This window comes from Muntiacus reevesi, chromosome 2 (genome assembly GCF_963930625.1).
Source record: "Muntiacus reevesi chromosome 2, mMunRee1.1, whole genome shotgun sequence".
NCBI classification, from domain to species: domain Eukaryota; kingdom Metazoa; phylum Chordata; class Mammalia; order Artiodactyla; family Cervidae; genus Muntiacus; species Muntiacus reevesi.
This window is the reverse complement of record NC_089250.1, coordinates 51,650,312-51,667,796: the sequence shown is the minus strand read 5'-3', so window position 1 is coordinate 51,667,796 and position 17,485 is coordinate 51,650,312. Positions and strand designations below refer to the sequence as shown.

Genomic DNA, 17,485 nt, shown 5'->3' with positions numbered 1-17,485 from the left:
ATTTTGTGCCCCAGGAGACTGATCTCTACAACTATATCACCTGAACTCTTGCCTTCTCTCTCCGGTTGGGTTGACCAAAAGAGCTGAAGGAAATCGGAGGATGACAGAGGGGATGGAGTATTTATTCTCCCCTCTCTAACTGCCCATGGTTCTCCCAATGGCTATGTTCCCCTATAGCTCATAGCATCTGTCGGACAGCCCCTCCCCCATAGCTGCAGCTCTCACTGTGATCCAATAATACTTCCTTTATCTCAATCTTTCAAACCCAAGAATGGTAATGACTTGCCTCCGTGGCTAGTCCCTGGGGTTCCTCATCATCCTGTGTGGATTTCCTTAATCCTGTCTATTCCTCTATAATTGTCCCTGCATTAAACTCTCTTCAGTTAAGCCCTTTAGGGCACCCTCTGTCCCCTCATTAGTAAGGTACTGATGAGACAAGTATGCAAACAATATTACAGTGTACTGATCGCTTTGAAAGGCATACATAGAAAAAAATATCTAAGTTTTACTGGAAGAATCAGAAGAGACATCCCAAAGAAAATGAGACTTAAACTGAGACAAAAAATATGAGTCAGAGTTCACTAGCTTGTGAAAAAGAGAAGAACTTTCCAACCCTATGAGATTTCCATGGATAAGGAAATAGGACCAGAGAGGTTAGGTGACTTACCATGGCCACACAGGGAGCAGCACTGATTCAAGCCTTCTACTTAATCAGTCCATCACACCACAGAGCAAGAAGGTTATATCACTTGGGATGTTTTTAGCTGCAAGTAACCAGAAAAAATGCCTTAAGCAGTAATGAACATATATATATTACATTTATATAATCTTGTTTATAATAACAAGAAAAAGGTACGGCAACTTCATGGTTGAGTAAACAAAATCAGATGTTCAACAAAGCCATCAAGAAGATATAAATAAATGGATTGGAAGACAATATTGTTAGATCAATCCTCCTTATATTGACTTACAGATTTATTACAATCACAATCAAATTTCCTAAGTTTATGTTAGAAATTATAAAGTCAATTCTAAAACATATATGGGAATACAAAGGACCTAGAGCAAACTATACAATCTTGAAGAACATACATCACCAGATATGAATGCTTAATATCAAGCTATAATTAAACCAGGGTGGTATTGATACAAGGATAGACAAATAGACCAATGGAACAGAATTGGGAGTCCAGGAATAGAGCAAAACATGCAAGTTCATTTGATTTATAGCAAGGGTGCCACTGCAATTAGTGGTGCTAGAGAAACTGGGTATCCATACAGAAAATAATATGTATTAGAAAAATTAATCTTTACCCAACACTGTACCTAAAAATTAATGTTGTATGGATCACCAACCTAAATACAAATGTTAAAACGAATCAGGCTTGTAGAGGAAAAGAGGAAAATATCTCTATAATCTTGAGAGTAAGCAAATACCTCCAAAACAGAGCACAAAAAACACCATACTAAAAACATTGATCATTTGAACTTCATTAAATATACTTATAAATAAATATACTTATACTTATAAATATACTTATAAATTAAATACATTTACACTTATAAAGGACTTATACTCATCAGAACACATTATTAAGCAACTGAAGAAGCAATCTACAGACTGAGAGAAGATACTTGCATTTCATACATATGACCAAAGATTTACATGCAGAATGTAAACAAACTCCTACAAATTGATAGCAGAAGACAAAACAACCCAATTTTAAGAAGAGGAAAAGATTTAAACAGGTACCTCTTAGGAGAGGGAATGACCAAAATGCACTTGAAAAGGTCTTCAGGGAAATGTAAACTAAAACTATAATCAGATACTACTATTCATCCACCAGAATGGACAAAATCAAAGACTAACTATACCAAGTGTTGCTGAGACAGTAGAACAATTGAAAATCTCACATGTCTGGTAGAAATGTAAATTGGTTAAACCACTCTGAAAACTGTTTGGCTGTATCTAACTAAAGCTAAATAAGTAGCTGTTTACCCCAAGTCCTAGCAATTTCACTCTTAGCTATATGCACAAGAGAAATATGGACATATATTCACTCAAAGACAGGTGCATAGATGTTCTTAGCACCTTAAAAAAAAATAACAGCCAAAACCTGGAAATAAATGCCCATCAACAGGAAATGGATAAATTGTGGTACCAATGGAATATCACACAGTGGTTTGATAAGCTATTGACGTACATAAAAACATGAATGAATGTCAAAGAAAACATTGAGCAAAGAAACTTTATACAGAATAATATGTACTGTATGAATCCATTCATGTGAAGTTCAAGAACAGTTAAATAATGTATGAAGATAGGAATCAGTACAGTAGGTGTTGGCTATTGACTACTGGCTGGAAAGGGGCAGGAGAGAGCTCTCTGAAGTACTAGAAATGTTCTGTATCTTGATCTTGTAGTGGTTACATGGATGTGTATAAACAAAATTTTTGTGCAAACCAAACTGTACACTTAAGAGTTTTGTAATTTATTGCATGAAATTATATTTAAGGTCTAAAAGCGTTACCAAGGATTTTCACCCTGTCATCACTAGCATGTGGACTTTGTCCCCACGTAATCATAAGATGATGGCTGCAATATCCAGGCATCATATATAGTCAAGAATATGTTTTGGGGAAGAAGAGACCCTTTTCTCCTGAGTCTTTTGAAAAATAAAGAAATATTTCCTAGAAACACACACCATACCCCCAGCTGATACCTCCTGACATTTTATTGTCTACAACCTCATCATAGGTCCTGGCTTAACCCAATCACTGGCAAGGGAAATGAGACTGTCCAGATGAGAGTTTATTTTTCTCCTGGTCAGGTGGGAAAGAGAATTATCCTTACTTGGTCAGTAATAAATTCTAAGCTCCTAGCAACAAGTTGCTGAACAAGAAACAGGGCTTGCTCCATAGTGGTTACCCCACAGAGGAAAAAACAGCATTTCATTCCTCACAATGGCTTTTTTATCTTTAAAAATATATATATATATTCCCCAAAATGCATGTATCTTCATTGTTTTTCTGATTGTGACTAATGTTCATGGTAAAAGTTCAACTAAGTGGAAATCAGCTATAATTAATTCTCTCGCTCATCACAAAGTGAAAGTGAAGCTGCTCAGTCGTGTCCGACTCTTTGAGACCCCATGGACTGTAGCCTACCAGGCTCCTTCGTCCATGGAATTTTCCAAGCAAGAATACTGGAGTGGGTTGCTATTTCCTTCTCCAGGGGATCTTCCAACCCAGGGATTGAACCCAGGTCTCCCGCATTGCAGGCAGATGCTTTACCATCTGAGCCACCAGGGAAGCCCAACTATTAAAAGTTTGATCCATGATCTTCCACAATTTTTTCTTGGCATATATGTCATATTACACATGAAATAGGAGCACACCCTAAATGTCAAACACTATCATTTGCCTACACAACAAACAATTTCCATCATTTTCCTTGCTAACAACCTTACTATTCTCCTGGTGTCTAATGGCCATGTGCTTCAAGGAAAATAGCCCCTTCCCTAGCTCCAGAAGGTGAATTATGTTTAATGTAAAAGAGTGGTTCTAACCCCTGCTGCCCATCAAAAATACCTAGGGAATTAAAAATACTAATACATACAAAGCCCCAATTCCAATCCTCAGAGATACTATTCAAAATTGGCCTGTGGACACACGACCCAGTTCTTGCCATGAGCAATGACAGGAAAGCTGATGGAGGTTCTGGGGAAGTTTTCCTCAATCTCAGAGAAGGGTATGCTTAAGGTTTTTGTTGCCTCTACACACTAACAGCAGAATGACACTCCTTGAACAATGACAGTCATCCTGAGATCATGAGGGGAATGAAACTAAGAGGATGAGGCAATGACCTGGAGATGGCAGAGCAGAACTATGGAAAGGATTTGAGTTTTTTATGATGTCATTTTCTGGTGCCAGCTCAGTCAACTGTGGAAATACTCCACTCAACTTAAGTGAGATAATCTGTTCAGTTCAGTTCAGCTCAGTTGCTCAGTCGTGTCCAACTCTTTGTGACCCCATGCACTGCAGCACGCCAGGCCTCCCTGTCCATCACCAACTCCCAGAGCTTACTCAAACTCATGTCCATCGAGTTGGTGATGCCATCCAACCATCTCATCCTCTATCATCTCCTTCTCCTCCTGCCCTCAATCTTTCCCAGCATCAGGGTCTTTTCAGATGAGTCAGTTCTTCACATCAGGTGGCCAAAGTATTAGAGTTTCAGCTTCAACATCAGTCCTTCCAATGAATATTCAGGACTGATTTCCTTAGGATGGACTGGTTGGATCTCCTTGCAGTCCAAGGGACTCTCAAGAGTCATCTCCAACACCACAGTTCAAAAGCATCAATTCTTCTGCACTCAGCTTTCTTTCTTTTTTTTTTTTCAGGCAAAAGTAGACACCTTTATTTTATTTTTATTATTATTATTTATTTATTATTTTTTTTCAGTGGGTTTTGTCATACATTGATATGAATCAGCCATAGAGTTACACGTATTCCCCATCCCAATCCCCCCTTCCACCTCCCTCTCTGCTCAATCCCTCTGGGTCTTCCCAGTGCACCAGGCCCAAGCACTTGATTCATGCATCCCACCTGAGCTGGTGATCTGATTCACCATAGATAATATACTTGCTGTTCTTTTGAAACATCCCACCCTCACGTTCTCCCACAGAGTTCAAAAGTCTGTTCTGTACTTCTGTGTCTTTTTTTCTGTTTTGCATATAGGGTTATCGTTACCATCTTTCTAAATTCCATATATATGTAATAGTATACTGTATTGGTCTTTATCTTTCTGGCTTACTTCACTCTGTATAATGGGCTCCAGTTTCATCCATCTCATTAGAACTGATTCAAATGAATTCTTTTTAATGGCTGAGTAATATTCCATGGTGTATATGTACCATAGCTTCCTTATCCATTCACCTGCTGATGGGCATCTAGGTTGCTTCCATGTCCTGGCTATTATAAACAGTGCTGCGATGAACATTGGGGTGCATGTGTCTCTTTCAGATCTGGTTTCTTCAGTGTGTATGCCCAGAAGTGGTATTGCTGAGTCATATGGCAGTTCTATTTCCAGTTTTTTAAGAAATCTCCACACTGTTTTCCATAGTGGCTGTACTAGTTTGCATTCCCACCAACAGTGTAAGAGGGTTCCCTTTTCTCCACACCCTCTCCAGCATTTATTGTAGACTTTTGGATAGCAGCCATCCTGACTGGCGTGTAATGGTACCTCACTGTGGTTTTGATTTGCATTTCTCTGATAATGTGCACTCAGCTTTCTTTATAGTCCAACTCTCACATCCATACGTGACTACTGGAAAAACCATAGCCTTGACTAGACCGACCTTTGTTGGCAAAGTAATGTCTCTGGTTTTTAATATGCTGTCTGGGTTGGTCATAACTTTCCTTCCAAGGAGTAAGTGTCTTTTAATTTCATGGCTGCAATCACCATCTGCAGTGATTTTGGAGCCCAAGAAAATAAAGTCAGCCACTGTTTCTACTGTTTCCCCCTCTACTTGCCATGAAGTGATGGGACCGGATGCCATGATCTTAGTTTTCTGAATGTTGAGCTTTAAGCCAACTTTTTCACTCTCCTCTTTCACTTTCATCAAGAGGCTCTTTAGTTCCTCTTCACTTTCTGCCATAAGGGTGGTGTCATCAACATATCTGAGTTTATTGATATTTCTCCTGGCAATCTTTACACCATCTTGTTCTTCTCCCAGCCCAGCTTCTCATGCTGTACTCTGCATAGAAGTTAAATAAGCAGGGTGACAATATACAGCTTTGATGTACTCCTTTTCCTATTTGGAACCAGTCTGTTGTTCCATGTCCAGTTCTAACTGTTGCTTCCTGACCTGCATACAGATTTCTCGAGAGGCAGGTCAGGGGGTCTGGTATTCCCATTCCTTTCAGAAATTTCCACAGTTTATTGTGATCCACACAGTCAAAGGCTTTGGCATAGTCAATAAAGCAGAAATAGATGTTTTTCTGGAACTCTCTTGCTTTTTAAATGATCCAGCGGCTGTATGGCTGTATGGACTTCTGGTTGTATGTAACTTAAAATGGTAGAAACATTAATGAAATCTTATTATCTCACTTCGTAGCAGAGGTGTGGTTGGTGGTGGCCTGTTGCAGGGTTGGGGGCGCTGAGTGTAGCAGTACGTGCATGGGATCTTTTGAAGGAGGTTATCTTCATTACTTCTACCATAGTTTGGCCCCAGGTAAATTGCAGGGTTCCTATGCAATACTGCTCTTTACAGCATCGGACCTTGCTTCTATCACCAGTCACATCCACAACTGGGTATTGTTTTTGCTTTGGCTCCATCCCTTCATTCTTTCTAGAGATTTCTCCACTGATCTCCAGTAGCATATTGGGCACCTACCAACCTGGGTAGTTCCTCTTTCAGTATTCTATCATTTTGCCTTTTCCTACTGTTCATGAGGTTCTCAAGGCAAGAATACTGAAGTGGTTTGCCATTCCCTTCTCCAGTGGACCACATTCTGTCAGACCTCTCCACCATGACCCATCTGTTTTGGGTGGCCCCACACAACAAGGCTTAGTTTCATTGAGTCAGACAAGACTGTGGTCCTGTGATCAGATTGGCTAATTTTCTGTGATTATGGTTTCAGTGTGTCTGCCCTCTGATGCCCTCTCGCAACACCTACCATCTTACTTGTCACCCTGCTTATTTAACTTCTATGCAGAATACATCATGAGAAACGCTGGGCTGGAAGAAGCACAAGCTAGAATCAAGATTGCCAGGAGAAATATCAATAACCTCAGATATGCCAATGACACCACCCTTATGGCAGAAAGTGAAGAGGAACTAAAAAGCCTCTTGATGAAACTGAAGGAGCAGAGTGAAAAAGTTGGCTTAAGCCTCAACATTTAGAAAACTAAAATCATGGCATCTGGTCCCATCACTTCATGGGAAACAGATGTGGAAACAGTGTTGGACATTATTTTTGGGGGCTCCAAAATCACTGCAGATGGTGATTGCAGCCATGAACTTAAAAGATGCTTACTTCTTGGAAGGAAAGTTATGACCAACCTAGATAGCATATTAAAAAGCAGAGACATTACTTTGCCAACAAAGGTCGGTCTAGTCAAAGCTATGGTTTTTTCAGTGGTCATGTATGGATGTGAGAGTTGAACTGTGAAGGCTGAGCACTGAAGAATTGATGCTTTTGAACTGTGGTGTTGGAGATGACTCTTGCGAGTCCCTTGGACTGCAAGGTGATCCAATCAGTCCATCCTAAAGGAGATCAGTCCTGAATATTCATTGGAAGGACTGATGCTGAAGCTGAAACTCCAATACTTTGGCCACCTCGTGCAGAGTTGACTAATTTGAAAAGACCCTGATGCTGGGAGGGATTGGGGGCAGGAGGAGAAAGGGACAACAGAGGATGAGATGATTGGATGACATCACCGACTCGATGGACATGAGTTCGGGTAAACTCTGGGAGTTGGTGATGGACAGGGAGGCCTGGCATGCTGCGATTCATGGGGTCGCAACGAGTCAGATATGACTGAGCGACTGTACTGAACTGAACTGAAATAGCAGGGAGGGAACACAGCCCCACCCATCAACAGTAAATTGGATTAAAAATTTACTGAGCATGGCCTCACCAATCAGAACAAGACCCAGTTTCCCCCTCAGTCTCTCTCATCAGGAAGCTTCCATAAGCCTCTTATTCTTCTCCACCAGAGGGCAGACAGACTGAAAACCACAATCACAGAAAACTAACCAATCTGATCACATGGACCACAGCCTTGTCTAACTCAATGAAACTATGAGTCAGGCTGTGTAGGGCCACCCAAGGTGGACAGGTCATGGTGGAGAGTTCTGACAAAATGTGGTCTACTGAAGCAGGGAATGCTAAACCACTTCAGTATTCTTGCCTTGAGAACCCCATGAACAGTATGAAAAGGCAAAAAGATAGGACACTGAAAGATGAACTCCCCAGGTCAGTAGGTGCCCAATATGCTACTGAAGATCAGTAGAGGAATAACTCCAGAAAGAATGAAGAGGCAGAGCCAAAGTAAAAACAACACCCAGTAGTAGACGTGGCTGGTGACGGAAGTAAAGTCTGATGTTGTAAAGAGCAATATTGCATAGGAACCTGGAATGTGAGGTCCATGAATCAAGGCAAATTGGAAGTGGTCAAACAGGAGATGGCAAGAGTGAATGTCAACATTTTAGGAATCAGTGAACTAAAATGGACTGGAATGGGTGAATTTAACTCAGATGACCATTATATCTACTACTGTGGGCAAGAATCCCTTAGAAGAAATGGAGTAGACATCATAGTCAACAAAAGAGTCCGAAATGCAGTACTTGGATGCAGTTTCAAAAACAACAGAATGACCTGTGTTCATTTCCAAGGCAAACCATTCAGTATCACAGAAATCCAAGTATGTGCCCCGACCAGTAACGCTGAAGAAACTGAAGTTGAAGAGTTCTAAGAAGACCTATAAGACCTGTTAGAACTAACACCCCCAAAAGATGTCCTTTTCATTATAGAGGACTGGGATGCAAAAGTAGGAAGTCAAGAAACACCTGGAGTAACAGGCAAATTTGGCCTTGGAGTACAGAATGAAGCAGGGCAAAGGCTAATAGAGTTTTGCCAAGAGAACGCACTGGTCATAGCAAACACCCTCTTCCAACAACACAAGAGAAGACTCTACACATGGACATCACCAGATGGTCAACACTGAAATCAGATTGATTATATTCTTTGCAGCCAAAGATGGAGAAGCTCTATACAGTCAGCAAAAACAAGACTGGGAGCTGACTATGGCTCAGATCATGAACTCCTTGTTGTCAAATTCAGACTTAAATTGAAGAAAGTAGGGAAAGCCACTAGACCATTCGGGTATGACCTAAATCAAATCCCTTACGATTATATAGTGGAAGTGAAAAATAGATTTAAGGGATTAGGTCTGATAGACAGAGTGCCTGATGAACTATGGATGGAGGTTCGTGACATTGTACAGGAGACAGGGAGCAAGACCATCCCCAGGAAAAAGAAATGCAAGAAAGCAAAATGGCTGTCTGAGGAGGCCTTACTAATAGCTGTGAAGAGAAGAGAAGTGAAAAGCAAAGGAGAAAAGGAAAGATATACCCATTTGAATAAAGAGTTCCAAAGAATAGCAAGGAAAGGTAAGCAAACCTTCCTCAGTGATCAGTGCAAAGAAACAGAGGAAAACAACAGAATGGGAACGATCAGAGATCTCTTCAAGAAAATTAGAGATACCAAGGGAACATTTCCTGCAAAGATGGGCTCAATAAAGGACAGAAATGGTATGGACCTAACAGAAGCAGAAGATATTAAGAAGAGGTGGCAAGAATATACAAAAGAGTTTCAAAGAATAGCAATGAAAGGTAAGCAAAGATCTTCTTTACAAAGAAGATCTTCACAACCCAGATAATCACGATGGTGTGATCACTCATCTAGAGCCAGATATCCTGGAATGTGAAGTCAAGTGGGCCTTAGGAAGCATCACTACAAACAAAGCTAGTGGAGGTGATGGAATTCCAGTCGAGCTACATCAAATCTTAGAAGACAATGCTTTGAAAGTGCTGCATCAATATGCCAGCAAATTTAGAAAATGCAGCAGTGCCACAGGACTGGAAAAGGTCAGTTTTCATTCCAATCACAAAGAAAGACAATGCCAAAGAATGCTCAAACTAGTGCACAATTGCCCTCATCTCACACGCTAGTAAAGTAATACTCAAAATTCTCCAAGCCAGGCTTTGACAGTACATGAACCATGAACTTCCAGATGTTCAAACCGGTTTTAGAAAAGACAGAGGAACCAGAGCTCAAATTGTCAACATCCATTGGATCATCAAAAAAGCAAGAGAGTTCTAGGAAAAACATCTATTTCTGCTTTATTGACTATGCCAAAGCCTCTGATTGTGTGGATCACGACAAACTGGAAAATTCTGAAAGAGATGGAAATATCAGACTGCCTGACCTGCCTCTTGAGAAATCTGTATGCAGGTCAGGAAGCAACAGGTAGAACTGGACATGGAACACACAGACTGGTTCCAAATAGGAAAAGGAGTACATCAAAGCTGTATATTGTCACCCTGCTTATTTAACTTCTATGCAGAGTACAGCATGAGAAGCTGGGCTGGGAGAAGAACAAGATGGTGTAAAGATTGCCAGGAGAAATATCAATAAACTCAGATATGTTGATGACACCACCCTTATGGCAGAAAGTGAAGAGGAACTAAAGAGCCTCTTGATGAAAGTGAAAGAGGAGAGTGAAAAAGTTGGCTTAAAGCTCAACATTCAGAAAACTAAGATCATGGCATCCGGTCCCATCACTTCATGGCAAGTAGAGGGGGAAACAGTGGAAACAGTGGCTGACTTTATTTTCTTGGGCTCCAAAATCACTGCAGATGGTGATTGCAGCCATGAAATTAAAAGACGCTTACTCCTTGGAAGGAAAGTTATGACCAATCCAGACAGCATATTAAAAACCAGAGACATTACTTTGCCAACAAAGGTCGGTCTAGTCAAGGCTATGGTTTTTCCAGTAGTCACGTATGGATGTGAGAGTTGGACTATAAAGAAAGCTGAGTGCAGAAGAATTGATGCTTTTGAACTGTGGTGTTGGAGATGACTCTTGAGAGTCCCTTGGACTGCAAGGAGATCCAACCAGTCCATCCTAAAGGAAATCAGTCCTGAATATTCATTGGAAGGACTGATGTTGAAGCTGAAACTTTGGCCACCTGATGTGAAGAACTGACTCATCTGAAAAGACCCTGATGCTGGGAAAGATTGAGGGTGGGAGGAGAAGGGGATGACAGAGGATGAGATGGGTGGATGGCATCACCGACTCGATAGACATGAGTTTGGGTAAACTCCGGAAGTTGGTAATGGACAGGGAGGCCTGGCGTGCTGTGGTTCATGCGGTTGCAAAGTCAAACACGACTGAGCAACTAGACTCAGCTGAACTGAACAGCCAAAAGCTTCCTGACTAGTACAGTATAAAAGTTGTTTATAACCTGCTTTTTAACTTAGTTTAAAAAAACTGTCATTGCAGTTTTGCATTTCTTGCTCATTTGCTCCCATCACCCCATTCTGGGGATCATCCATTAGAAGGAAGGATCAATAACTGGTCAGGTAGGGACTTCCCTGGGTTCCAGTGACTAAAATTCCACACTCCCAATGCAGGGAGCCTTGGTCCATCCCTGGTCAGGGAACTAGATCCCACATGGTGCAACTAAAGATCCTGCATACTACGACTAAGGCTGGGCACACCCAAATAAATTTATTAATTAAAAAAAAACAAAAAAACTAGCCAGGCAATTGCCGGGCTCCAGCAGGGAATCTGGAAAGTAGTTACTCTCCCCAGATTGGGGCCACTGGAGGGCAGAAGGGAGAGAGATCCTAGAAAGGGGAAGTCCCCACACAGCCTCAGGAGCAAGTGCCAGCTGAGGTCAGGGTCTAGAGAGCACCTTCAAAGGCCAGCAGATAGGCAGATTCAGGGCCCTGAGGGAGGGAAAGGATGAAACTGGAACTGGGGACAGGAGAGCCTATGCGGATAGGAATTGGCTTCAGGGCAGCAGGGTCCCCTCCAGACCTGGCATGTCTCACTCAGTATCAGTAATCAGGTTCTAAAAAAAAAAGCTATTCTTAATGAAAATGCTGAAAGGAAACCTATTTCCATTATATTGAATAGGAAAAATCATACACATATTAGCTCAAAAACCTCAACCAATTGGCTGAAATTTTACTAAAACTCAGTAAAATGTATACACACACACACACACACACACACAGACACCACACATACATTTTTTTGAACCTTTTACTTCGTCTTACAGACACACACACACACACACACACACACACACACACACACACACCCCACATACAGTTTTTTGAAACTTTTATTTTGCCGGTACAGCTAATTAACAAAATGTGATGGTTTAGGTGAACGGTGACACATGTTTTTTTAAAACTATACACATTAGGTTGTAAGATGCTTAGCATTACTTCCAGATCATCAACAAACTTGTTGTTAGACATTTGCTAAGGGTATGGTAACATGGCCTCTCTCTCTGCTAATGACAGCCAAGGTGCACAAATGCTTTGTTATCACTCCGTTGACTTTTTAAATTATATCTTCTTTTATTTCATTAGCCAGATATATTTATTGGTACATGATTTTTATCATCTGTTGTTAGGAAGAGAAAGAGGAAACTGAAAACAATTGCATCAGGATTGTGTTTGGAAGTATATGACAGAAGGTAAGAAAAAAGAAGAACGGGGACTTCCTTGGTGGTCCAGTGGCTAAGACTCTTGGCTCCCAATGCAGGGGGCTGGAGTTCAATCCTTGGTCAGGGAACTAGATCCCACATGCAACAACTAAGACCCAGCTCAGCCAAATAAATAAATATTAGAAAGTAAATAAATAAAGGTGAAGATTTTTTTAAAAAGAAAAAAAGAGGAATGAACGACTGCAGGCTTGTATGTCTCATGTAACAAGGAGCCCTGGGTATGCCCCCTCTTTCCTTCTTTCCTCTCTGTCAGAGTGCAAAGACTTTCCTCTTCAGCCCTGTAGCCACAGAATTATTCGATGTTTGCTGTACCTCTAGGCATCATGTCAGTGTTCCAGGCAGGAAGAATGGTCAAAGGGCTCAAGAAAGTGGGGTCTGTTCCTCTACAAAGGCCTTCCTGGGAGTCTCACCCAGTGACCTCTGCACTCATCAATCACAATCTCTCAGTACTAGAGGTTCTGGGTCACTTGTTTAATTTTTCAATACTTCTACATGTAATTCTGAGCTATCAATTTTATTTGGGATAAAACATGAGACTTTTTTCTCCCAATTTGGTTTAAAATGCTCTATTGAGTTAGAGGGATGTCAGTAGATACACTTTCTTATAAAAACATTTGCCAAAAAAAGTTGCTATGAAGAGACACATATTCACTAAGTTTGTGTGCTATAAATGAACAGTCATTCTACTGGGCAAACATTAACCAGGAAAATGTTCTGCAGGATAAGCCTTAATACTGTGGAGGTTTCCCCTTACATACAACTCTACCTCAACTATGGCAACAGTTCCAGACTAAATATGTCATTGTTTATGCCATAATGGATATAAACTGTTCCCTATTGCTGGACATTTAGAATGTTTCCAATTTTTTACAATTATAAACACAACCTCATTTGAACATCTTTGTGCAAACATCCTTACCCATTTATCCAATTACTTTTTTGAGATAAATTAAATCCTTGAAATGAAATGGCTGGGCCAAAGTTTCTGCAAATTAATAATTTTGATCCATATTGCCAAACTGTCCTCCAGAAAGGTTGTACCAACTCCACTACATCTCCATTGCTGAAGCAATGAACATGCATCACAGTGGCAGGCTGGCCCACCTAGATGGGCAAGAGGATGGATGACTCTGTTAACATAGCATTTGGAAGCAGAGAGCTTCCTAGTTACTTGTCAATTACATTTGGAAATGAGATTAGTTCATGGAATCTTCCCACTCATCTCTCTGGAGTTGCAAGGTTCCACTCCTGGGCAGATGAAACAATAAAACAAAACTGCTGAAATGAAGTTTATGTGAACCTACTACATTTACACTGATAAATGTTTCTATCTAGGCCAGACTTTCAGGGCAGTTACCTCAGTTCTGACTTGAAGAAGCATCAACATCACACTCAGTTCCCAGTTTCTCCTGATCACTGACCCTTCCTTCTTAAAACGTGTTGAATCCATCAGCTCCCTTCAAAAAGTATGTTATGGTCAGTTCAGTTCAGCTCAGTGTCTCAGTCATGTCCAACTCTTGTCGACCCCAAAGACTACAGCACGCCAGGCTTCCCTGACCATCACCAACTCCCAGAGCTTGCTCAAACTCATGTCCATCGAGTTAGTGATGCCATCCAACCATCTCATCCTCTGTTGTCCCCTTCTCCTTCCTCCTTCAATCTTTCCCAGCATCAGGGTCTTTTCCAATGAGTCAGATCTTCACATCAGGTGGCCAAAGAATTGGAGCTTCAGTTTCAGCATCAGTGCTTCCAATGAATATTCAGGGTTGATTTCCTTTAGGATTGACTGGTTTGATCTGCTTGCAGTCCAAGGGAATCTCAAGAGTCTTCTCCAACACCACAGTTCAAAAGTGAGCAATTCTTTCTTTGGTGCTCAGCTTTCTTTATGGTCTAACTCTCACATCCATACTAGACGGACCTTTGTTGGTAATGTCATGTCTCTGCTTTCTAATGTGCTGTCTAGGTTTGTCATAGCTTTTCCTTCCAGCTTTTCCATAAAGTGATGGGACTGGATGCCATGACCTCAGTTTTTTGAATGTTGAGCTCTAAGCCAGCTTTTTCACTCTCCTCTTTCACTTTCGTCAAGAGGCTCTTTAGTTTCTCTTTGCTTTCTGCCATAAGAGTGGTGTCATCTGAGATTATTGATATTTCTCCCTGCAAACTTGATTCCAGCTTGTGCTTCATCTAGCCAAGAATTTCTCATGATGTACTCTACATATAAGTTAAATAAGCAGGGTGACAATATACAGCCTTGATGTACTCCTTTCTCTATTTGGAACCAGTCTATTGTTCCATGTCTGGTTCTAAATGTTGCTTCTTGACCTGTATACAGATTTCTCAGGAAGCAGGTAAGGTGGTTTGGTATTCCCATTTCTTTAAGTTATGATGCCCCACTCTAAATGTTCTTGAGAACGATGCCTAGCAACCTAATAGAACAATTGCAGTTTCACTACATAATCTGATGAAGGTGAAAGAGGAGAGTGAAAATGCTGGCTTAGAGTTCAACATTCAAAAAACTAAGATCATGGCATCCGGTCCCATCACTTTATGGAAAATAGGTGGGGAAACAATGGAAACAGTGACAGATTTTATTTTCTTGGGCTCCAAAATCACTGCAGGTGGTGACTGCAGCTGTGAAATTAGAAGACACTTGCTCCTTGCAAGAAAAGCTATGACAAACCTAGACAGCATGTTAAAAAGCAGAGACATTGCTGATAAGGGTCTATATAGTCAAAGCTATGGATTTTCCAGTAGTCATGTATGGATGTGAGAGTTGGACCATAAAAAAGGCTGAGCACTGAAAAATTGATGCTTTTGAGCTGAGGTGTTGGAGAAGACTCTTGAGAGTCCCTTGGACTGCAAGGAGATCAAACCAGTCAATCCCAAAGGAAATCAACCCTAAATATTCTTGGAAGCACTTTGGCCACCTGATGCAAAGAGCTGACTCATTGGAAAAGACCCTGATGCTGGGAAAGATTGAAGGCAGGAGGGGAGGGGGATGACAGAGAACCAGATGGTTGGATGGCATCACCGACTTGATGGACATGAGTTTGAGCAAGTTCCGGGAGATGGTGATGGACAGGGAAGCCTGGCATGCTGCAGTCCATGGGGTCACAAAGATCACACTCAGACACCACTGAGCAACTGAACAACAACCACCACCACTACATAATAACAACAATGGCATCAAGAATAATATAAAAGCTAGCACTTACATAACAGGGAGTTATTGCTTAATGAAAACAGGGTTTCAGTTTGGGATGATGAGAAAGTTCTGAGGATGAATGGTGGTGATGGTTGCACAACACTGTGAATGTACTGAATGCCTCTGAATCGTTCACTTGAGAATAGTTCAAATGATAAATTTTATGCTATGTGTTTTTTACCACAATGAAAAAAATGTAAAAAAAAAAATCACTGACTTCCAGTTTCCAGTCTAGCACATAAGAAACTCAGAAGTTGTCACTATCCTAACAGAAAGTAAAAAGCCAAAAAATAAACATCTCTTCTTAGGACTGTAAGAGAAATGAGGTCACAGGGAAAATTTCAGCCCTCGGAATTGAAGAGACAGGCAGATACAGAAAGTTAGACTTACTGGAGCAGAAACCGCCGCAGAAACCTTGGGTAGGAAAACCTGAACTATAATCGACAGGTAGCTGGAGACTCCACCTGGATAAGACTGACAGATACAAACTCCAGTGGAATCTAGTCATCAGGGGACCCCTCGCTTTTGTGAACTTCACCTCTGGGAGCTTGACCAAGCTCTCACAGTAAATACTGGAATTTCAGTGAATGTGAGACAGAAATTCCTTATTGCATCTGACAGGGAAAGAGGAAATATATGGTATTTTAAAATATGCTAGAGCATTCTGTTCTTCTTAAAAAGACCTGACTTCAAGAGAAACTGTTTTACCAGAGCCTAACCTATTGGGGTTTTATCAGAGCCTAATTGGCCTGGGGGAAGGAAAATACCCAACTCCAGTCCTCTCTACCTATTCTGCCCCATCTAAGGAATGGAAAAACGGAGACATGCTTATGAAGCTCACAGCCCAGAGACGCAGGCTCACTAGAAGACTGAGACCCATTCATAAGGTTGTGGAATGCTTCCCCTCACCCTATACCTTATCACTACTTCACTAAAAACCTGTTTACCAGAGTTCCTTTTATGCAGGTTGGCTTTCAACCAAAAAAACTACAAGGCATACTAAAAGGCAAAAACACAGTTTGATGAGACAGACAAAACATCAGAACCAGACTCAGAAAGAGCAGGGGTGTTGGAAAGACCAGACTGGGAACACAAAATAACTTTGATTAATATGCTAAGGGTTCTAATGGGAAAAGTAGACAATCTGCGAGAATAGATGGGCAATGTAAGCAAAGAGATGGAAATTCTAAGAAAGAATGAAACAGAAATGTTAGAGATTAAAAAGTCTATAACAGATATGAAGTGGCCTCTGCCCTCCATGAAGACTCACAACATGAGAAACTTTCCAAATACAGCAAAAGGGTTCAGATAGAGGGCAACCTCCAAATAAAATATCTGTTCCACATATCATGTGGGTTCAGGCTGGACCAACTCAGACACTTCTCACTCTTCTCTTGACAGATGCTAGAAGGGCTGAATCAGGAGATGGAGGTATTGCCTTGACCTTGATTTTCCTTCACCAAGTTTAAGTTCATGTTCACAGTTCAGAAGAGGCTCAGTAAGCCCAGCCTAGTAGGTAACCTAAGGACAGAGGCAAAAAGAGTTTTAATAATTGCCCTATCTTTCCCTGTTCCTTTTTCCAGTCAGCTCACTCTGCCTTCTGCTGAGCTTTGAAGTGTATCACAAAGGCCGGAGCTGATTTACTCCTGAGCATCCATCCAGTCCAGCTCTCAACCCAATTAACAAGTGCTTTGCCCTGGGACTGGACAGGCAGGTGCTGCTAGGATATTATTACTCAGCTCTCCAGCCAGGCTCTTGAGAGAAGAGCGGCCTTTGCATCCAGAGGCAGCAGACACATCTCTCTAAGGGAGATGAGGATGGTGTATAGAGGTCTGAGGAAACCCAAGGGGTCACCCAACCCAGAAGGGAAGCTGAGGTCAAGGAAGACTTCCTAATCAGAAAACCCAATATGTCTGATGACTCTAGAAGAAAGAGTAGGAATTAACTCCATTGTGAAGGAAAAGGTATT

General features: G+C 41.2%; 1 long non-coding RNA gene across 1 annotated transcript in view; it reads right to left on the bottom strand.

Moving 5' to 3' along the window:
• Window positions 1-17,485, bottom strand: part of LOC136159398 (uncharacterized) — a 76,131-nt gene that overhangs the window by 34,406 nt on the left and 24,240 nt on the right. The window contains exon 2 of the long non-coding RNA XR_010661463.1: window positions 668-764. This is a non-coding gene — a long non-coding RNA (uncharacterized lncRNA). The remainder of the gene's footprint in view (window positions 1-667; window positions 765-17,485) is intronic.